Here is a 7,842-nt window from a genome sequence, read left to right as displayed (position 1 = left end):
CTTTGTTGCAGTTTGCTGTGGCTTTGTTACTCTTGTGTACTTGGTGTGTGAACTTCACTTTTGTTATGAATATGTGTTGGATTTTCTTTACTTTAGCTTCAGTTCATATGAAATATCATAAAGGTCTTGGATACCAATGTTGCTCCCATCCTCATCATTGTAACTATGGAGAGAGAGAGAGAGAGAATTTGAAGCTATGGCTATAGTTGACATGTACGATCCAATTCTACTGTACTGCGAGAATAAATAACTGTGAAATGAAGTAGCTAGTGTTTGGTAATCTATATTGTAAAAGTATTTGGTAAATATTTTTATAGAAGTGCTATGACTATGTATAATGACCAAAAATGATATGATACCAAAATGTTTTTTTTATGTTTTTCATAAAAGACAAAAAAAAGGGTTTTTTTTTTCCCTCTCCCTGTTCTCTCTTCTTCTTCGTCTCTCTTCTCTTTCTCTGTAAACAGCCAAAGGTTAGAAAGAAAAAAAAACCCAAACCAGGCCAAAGAAATCAACAACAACGAAAACAAATCTGCAACCCAGAACTGCATAAAAGCTTTGGACACAAACCCTCATCAAAGTTTTTTTTTTTTTTTTTTTCCAGATCTGCAATTCTGTCACTGGTTGATAAGGAATCAAATCTGCAATAATTGGTTTTCCCCCATTGATTCCCCTGTTAAACATTTTCTTCCTTTCTTATGGTTGTTCCACAGCCCCACATAAAACTCTCTCTCTCTCTCTCTCTCTCTCTCGTGGTGGGTCTGAACGTAGAATAGACAGTGAGGATAAGGGATGTCATTTGTTAGAATAAGTAGGGGTATTATGGGTATTTTGAATGTTTCATTAATTGCTCCGCATGCTTCCATCCGCGGCAAAGCTAGTGTCCATCTAGCACCAGGATTAACTCCTGAATTTACGGTAAGGGAATCTGACATTAGCCACCTCACTCAATTCATCTATTTCCATTTTAGCGTTGTGAACAAAGCTCCCAAATGCAAACTGAGGGTTACTTGGTGAGGAAGCCTAATCAAAAGCAAGTGACAAAATCTGAGAGGCTGGTGATCAGTAAAAAGGTCCACTTTGTTGAAGCAGCCTACAGAATAAATAAGTAACACGTCAATTAAAACTCAAAGATATCTATAGCACGAAATATGAAAAAGGAAAAATGTTGGTTAACTATGGTTTTGTGAGTTTTGACCACTACGGTCAGTTGTCCTGTAGTCAATAAGCTTATCAAGGAATTTTCAATCTCTTGTTTGTTTCAATCTCTATATGGTCCGATGGTTGGAGAAAAGGTCTTCAATTTTGTTTTCCTATTTGTGTAAATTGTTTTGGAGGGAAAACATCAACCATTTGAAGAAGACAAAATGAATTGAAGCAAGAACATGACATTTATGATATTTCCTTACATAGATTGGCTGAACTACATGCAACTTACAGAAATAAATTTACACAACTGGATCAGGTGCTGGTGTGCAGGCCAATTCAGCTTCCATTAAACAAGAGAGACCCCAACCAGCAAAGGGCATCCGCTACCACATTTTGTTCTCCATATACATGGCTAATCTTGCCCCTCCAGTTTTGTATTTCCAATTTTTTGAAGAAGTAGTTCATCTACTTGTTCCTCATCACGGCATCTTGTAGTTTTAGTATCTTCTCCTACTTTCTGTTCCCCTAACACAAATTTCTGAGCATCTATGCCATACAACAACCGGAGCCTACAACTCTTCACCTGATTTTGGAAATCCTTAACGGGTCTCTTAAAACCATCCACTTGGTTGAAGTCAAAAGAGGCCTCAGTGGCATTAAGATAGCTAGTGTAGTCTACTCCCCCTACAGGTTCAAAGGCACTATACCATACAACCACATGATCCGAATTGAAATTGTAGTTATTGCTTTCTCCATGGTTGGTTTCATCACAACACAGAACATACATACGATAATCGAATTCACAGCTTACACCATTATTTGCTTTGAAATTGAATTTACATCCAAACCCTAAACTCCCTTTAACATTATAGTTGTCGAATCCAACAACAAGAGATAGAGCGAAACCCAAGAAATTTGAATAAAACCAATCTGGAGGAAGCTTGATATTTATTGAAGATCCCTCGTTTTGATAGCTGAACCAATTTGGAATTTCACGTCCTGGGCATACAATGGTAACTGAAGGTCTTCTAGTATAATAGTTCTGTGCAACGGATGGACGTCGTGATTATTAAACAAATTAACAAACAAAAGTTAACAGATACTCCAAGCTTAATTACAGAGCACAGGAAACTAGTTATCAATTGAATAACAGAACTGAGAGAGAGAGAGAGAGAGAGAGACATACATTTGATGCAACTTCAATTTCTCCTACATCTGATGCTACTTCAATTTCTTCTTCAAGTTCTGCATCTGATGCGTCTTCAAATTCTGCTTCAAGTTCTACATCTGCTGCTACTTCAATTTCTTTGGAAAGTTCTGCATATGAAGCTACTTCAAATTTGTCAAACTTTGATGAGGCAAATGCCAAACGCATAATTCTAAGTTGTGCATCCGCCATTATGTGGTACCATGTATTCTGATCCAATTTTAGGCAATTAGAGAAAATAAGTTCCTGGTTAAGCCCTGGAAACAAATTATATCCATCCAACTCTTGTGCGAGTGCAGTCCTTGGGCTTGACACTGTGTTAAGCAACGTGCAGCCATGTGCTTTAAGAGAATATAGCATTAATGGGAGCTCTGGTAAAGATTGAAGGCTCTTGCAATTGATCAGGGACAGGCAAAATAGCCAAGAAGCTTGTTTGATGTTTGCAGGTATGCTCTCAATCATGGTTCCACTTAGCTTTAAATCTCGTAATGAGGTTAAGCAAAGGAGGTGATCAGGGATCTGTAATGTACTGCAGTAACTGAGGTTTAATACTTCCAAAGAGTGCAAACCGACTGAGAAGGGAGGCAATTTCTTAAGTTTCAAACAACCATCAAACCTTAGAGTAATTAGACGGTTTAAATTGTAGATGCTCTTTGGGACAAACTCAAGGTTCTTGCAATGACGAAGATCTAACTTTTTAAGCCAAGTTAGATTTCCAATTGATGAGGGTAGCTCTTTAACAGTTGTTCCTTTTAATGAAAGAAAATTCATATCTTTCATAAGCTCCAAAATTTCTGGGAAGTCTTCAAATTCAGAGCAACCAGTAAGATCAAGTTCTTGAAGAGATTTCAACCTACAAATGCTCGTTGAGAGACTTGCAAGCGTATTTTTCAGCTCAATTCTAATGCGACCGAAGAGACATTCAATTGATGAGGGTAGCTCTTTAACAGGTGTTCCCTTTAATGAAAAAAACTTCATATCTTTCATAGGCTCCAAGATTTCTGGGAAGTCCTCAAATTCACAACACCCACTGAGATTAAGTGTAAGAGATTTCAACTTACAAATGCTTGTTGGGAGACTTGTAAACCTTTTGCAATTTTTCAGTTCAATTTTAATGAGACCGAAGAGACATTCAATTTATGAGGGTAGCTCTTTAACCGCTGTTCCTTTTAATGAAAGAAACTTCATGTCTTTCATAGGCTCCAAAATTTCTGGGAAGTCTTCAAATTCAGAGCAACCAGTGAGATCAAGTTTGCGAAGAGATTTCAATTTACAAATGGTGGGAGGGAGATGCGCTAACCTTTTGCAATTTGTCAGTTCAATTGTCATGATACCAAAAAGGCATTCAATTGATGAGGGTAGCTCTTTAACAGCTGTTCCTTTCAACGACAGAATGTTTAGATGTCCCATAGGCTCCAATATTTCTGGGAAGTCTTCAAATTCAGAGCAACCAGTGAGATCAAGTTCGTGAAGAGATTTTAACTTTCAAATGCTCGTTGGGAGACATACAAACCTTTTGCAATTTGTTAGTTTAATTCTGATGAGACCAAACAGACATTCGATTGATGGAGGCAGCTCTTTAACAGATGTTCCTTTTAAACTAAGATAATTCAAATCTTCCATAGGCTCCAAGATTTCTGGGAAGTCTTAAAATTCAGAGCAACCCGAGAGATCAAGGTCGTAAAGAGATTTCAACTTACAAATGCTCATTGGGGGACACACAAACCGTTTGCAATTGATTAAATGAAGTATGAAGAGATTAAAGAGAAATTCGATCGCTGAGGGTAGCTCTTTAACATTTGTTCCTATCAAGGATAGAATATCCGGCACTCCCATAGGCTCCAAAATTTCTGGGAAGTCTTCAAATTTAGAGCAACCACTGAGATCAAATCCACAAAGAGATTTCAACTTGCAAATGCTTGTTGGGAGACGCAACCTTTTGGAATTTTTCATATCAATTTTCGAGAGACCAAAGAAACATTCGATTGATGAGGGTAGCTCTTTAACAGATGTTCCTTCTAATGAAAGAATTTTTCAGTTCTCCCATAGGCTTGAAGATTTCTGGGAAGTCCTCAAATTTAGAGCAACCGGTGAGATCAAGGTCGGAAAGACATTTCAACTTACAAATGCTTGTTGGGAGACACAAACTTTTTGCAATTTGTCAGTTCAATTTTGACGAGACTAAAGAGAAATTCGATTGATGAGGGTAGCTCTTTAATATTTGTTCCTTCTAATGAAAGACACTTCAGATTTCCCATAGGCTCCAAGATTTCTGGGAAGTACTTGAATTTTGAGCAACCACCGAGATCAAGATTTATAAGAATTTTAACTTACAAATGGTCGATGGAAGACTCACAAATCTTTTGCAATCAAGTAGTCGAATTGTATTGAGACCAAAGAGATCCTCGATTGATGAGGGCAATACTTCTATTTTTGCCCTTATCATTTCTAACACTGTTAGATCCCTTGGAAGCTCCGAAAACTTGCCAAGACATGAGCAGCCCTCTAGACTGAAACCGGAGGAGGGTAGTTTCAGCTTACAGCTGCTGCTTGGGAGATTCCTAAGGTAGTTACAAAATCGAATATCCAAGTAAGAAATCTTTTCGTGAGACCAAACTGATGAAGGCAATTCCTTTATTGCAGTTTTAGACAAATTTAAGAATTCAATGTTGCTTGGCATCTGCGGAAGATATTTGAGATTCGAGCATTCTCCCAGGTCAAGATGAGTAAGCTTGTCAAGACACTGAAAATACGAAGGTATTTGAACCAAACTTGTACAGTCAAAAAGATTTATATGCACCAATTTTCGACTTTGAGAGAGATCTGGGACTTTAATAAGATGAGTAGAGAAACTAAGATCCATCACTTTTAAGTTCTCAAGATTCTGTCATAAATAAAGAGAAATGACAAGACTTAATAACTTAGACTGAAGAAATAATCACACTAAATTTTATACAATAAGCGAAATAAGCATATACCTGGTCTTTATTCCAAAGTCGCTCAACTTTGCTGCCGTGCATTCGAAGCTCAACAAGATTTTCTGAAAAAATTTGATGGCATAGATTTCAAAGGATATTCCGCCCAGGAAAGATAACAAAGAGAATTGGGAAGAGAAACTTTTAATTGGCAATAGTTGCCAAAGCTAGAATCGCCGAGATTGAGTAAACTTAGATTAGACATCTTTTTGAAGTCTGCACAATCCAAGTGTGGTTCTCCAATCTTAGATCTGTTAAAGAATATGGCTCGAACGGTTTCAGTTCCCTGACCATAAGAGCGAAGTATAAATGTTAATGCAATATACAACAAAGTTTAATCAAAACTACATTTGTATGTATCTGACACATGAGTTTTTTCCTAGGTGTCTTATCATAGAAAATTCACAAAAATGTTAATTATCTTTTTAAAGAAAGTGAATGGATTTGGCTCTTATATTTCTCAATACGTGACAGATATCCTCAGCAATGAAAAACCTACTACGTTTTCCAGGCTCTTAAATACATTGTTCGTAAACTATTGCCCTACCCATTTCCTGAACCAAATCATGCATCTCTAGGCTGTTCCATCTTGAAATTGATACGAGAGACTTATCAATGTGAACTTTAATTCCATCAGCAAATAAACCACTTATATCTATCATTTCCTTTGCAAAATCTATTGTCATCTCTTTATAGAAACATGCTATTTCAAGAAATATCTCCTTTGCATTTTTGTCTAATCCATCATAACTTAGTCTCAACATGTTCTCAATATCTTGGTCGGGAAATTTTTTCAACTTATTCCATTCATCTTTCCAGTCTTCATTGTTGTCGCAGTGAAGGAATACAGAACCCATAATCTTAAGAGCTAAAGGCATGCCTCCGGCATAATCGGCCACCATTCTGAAAACCTCTGTATAACATTTTTCAGTACAGTTATGTTTCAAAGCATGCAAATGAAAGAGCTCAAGAGCTTCAAAATAATATAATCCCTCAACCTCGTAAATCTTATCAGCAACAACCAATTTCTTAAGTAGGCGCCTATCTCTTCTTGTTATAATGATTCGACTTCCAGGGCCAAACCGGACATAATCACCAACTAGAAGTTCTAATGGTTTTGAATCATTCACATCATCTAGAACAATGAGGACCTTTGTATTGCTGAGCCTTTCTAGAACAAAAGTTGATCCTATGGATGGAGTGTCAATAGTTAGATCTTTTTCGTTTAATATCTCACAAAGAAGGACATTTCGCAAGTGCTTTAGTCCATGATTTTCTGACTCCTCCCTAACATTTGCAAGAAAACAAGAAGTTTCAAATTTAGAAGAAAGTCGGTGATACACAGCATCAGCGAGAGTGGTCTTGCCAAATCCACCCATGCCCCAAATACCTACAGTGAAAACATCTGGTGAATTAATGCATAATAACCCTTCTATTTGCTCAATTTTCCATTCAATTCCGACTAGGCCCTTTAAATCACTTGACGATTTGCGATTCAATTTGGTCAAAAAATCTTCGACAATGTTCTCAATGAAATTGGCCTCTGTCCTGGCAAATATGATTATGAGGACAAACAATTAGTTAGCCTTAAGGAATCTTGTTAGAATTAAATGGTCACAAGTAGAAATAGCAGAGTTAGTTACCCGGTTTTGTTTGAATTATCAAACCCAGCCATATTGGCTGCTGCCTCCAAAGCATCTCTCCACTTGCACACCTTCATAACTCCCTCCGTGCTGTCCTTGAAACATGTTTCAAGTTGAGCAAATGCATATGCATAACTTCCCTGCTGATTTCGAACATGTGATGGGTTGATGCAGTAAAAAATCGGTAGAACAAACTGTCCCCTCTTGCCTTGCATCGCAGTAAATGATCACCGAAAGCTTTGATGTCTCAATTGCTTCGAAAAGGGCAGGTGCAATTTGCTCTCCTCTCTCAAGTATGTCGTCTATGTAGGTTTTGATTTTCTTTGAGCATAAAGCAGCATAAAGATGGCTGGTAAAAGTATAGCGGGTGTCCTCACCTCTGAAACTAAGAAACACATCATACTTTTCCTGAGGGGGGATTGCAGCAGCAGAGGAAGCCATATTGATAACCTGCAAACCCACTACAAGTCAACACTCAAAACTTCGCTATATTCTTGACCAAAAAACCCATGCATATTCATAACACATGCAAATTAACAACACTAGCCGCACATTGGCTGTATATATTCAGAATGAGAAATATGTTGGATTTTCTTATAATACTAGCAGCACTAAGAGATCAATATGCAAACACCAGAAAAGGATAACAAAGACAGTGATGATGAACTCAAAGGTCGGCTCCTGCTTCTGGGACCAGACTTGTTTTTCCTACCTCGATAATCTACTTTCCTTGATACATATAGAAGAGTTGTCTTCTGGGGAAAGGCTGATAATATCAACCAGCCGTACAAATATAAGAAGCAAAGTGGCTTCTTAAAGTCCTTACAAACATAATACAACAAAAACAGTTTCTGACAGAATAGGCTCG

General features: G+C 37.5%; 1 pseudogene across 1 annotated transcript; it reads right to left on the bottom strand.

The window, feature by feature from the left end:
* Positions 1-1,409: 1,409 nt before the first annotated feature.
* LOC110767892 (disease resistance protein Roq1-like) lies at positions 1,410-7,423 on the bottom strand (annotated as a pseudogene). Its single transcript, XR_015826138.1, has 5 exons — positions 6,975-7,423; positions 5,781-6,879; positions 5,335-5,617; positions 2,336-5,240; positions 1,410-2,191 (listed from the first exon to the last, which is right to left on the bottom strand). The product of XR_015826138.1 is annotated as a disease resistance protein Roq1-like (transcript).
* Between the last annotated feature and the right edge of the window lie 419 nt (positions 7,424-7,842).

The sequence above is a fragment of the Prunus avium genome, chromosome 8, assembly GCF_965620075.1.
Source record: "Prunus avium chromosome 8, drPruAviu1.hap1.1, whole genome shotgun sequence".
Lineage (NCBI taxonomy): Eukaryota > Viridiplantae > Streptophyta > Magnoliopsida > Rosales > Rosaceae > Prunus > Prunus avium.
Note: the sequence above shows the minus strand (reverse complement) of the source record. Positions and strands in the feature narration are given on the sequence as shown.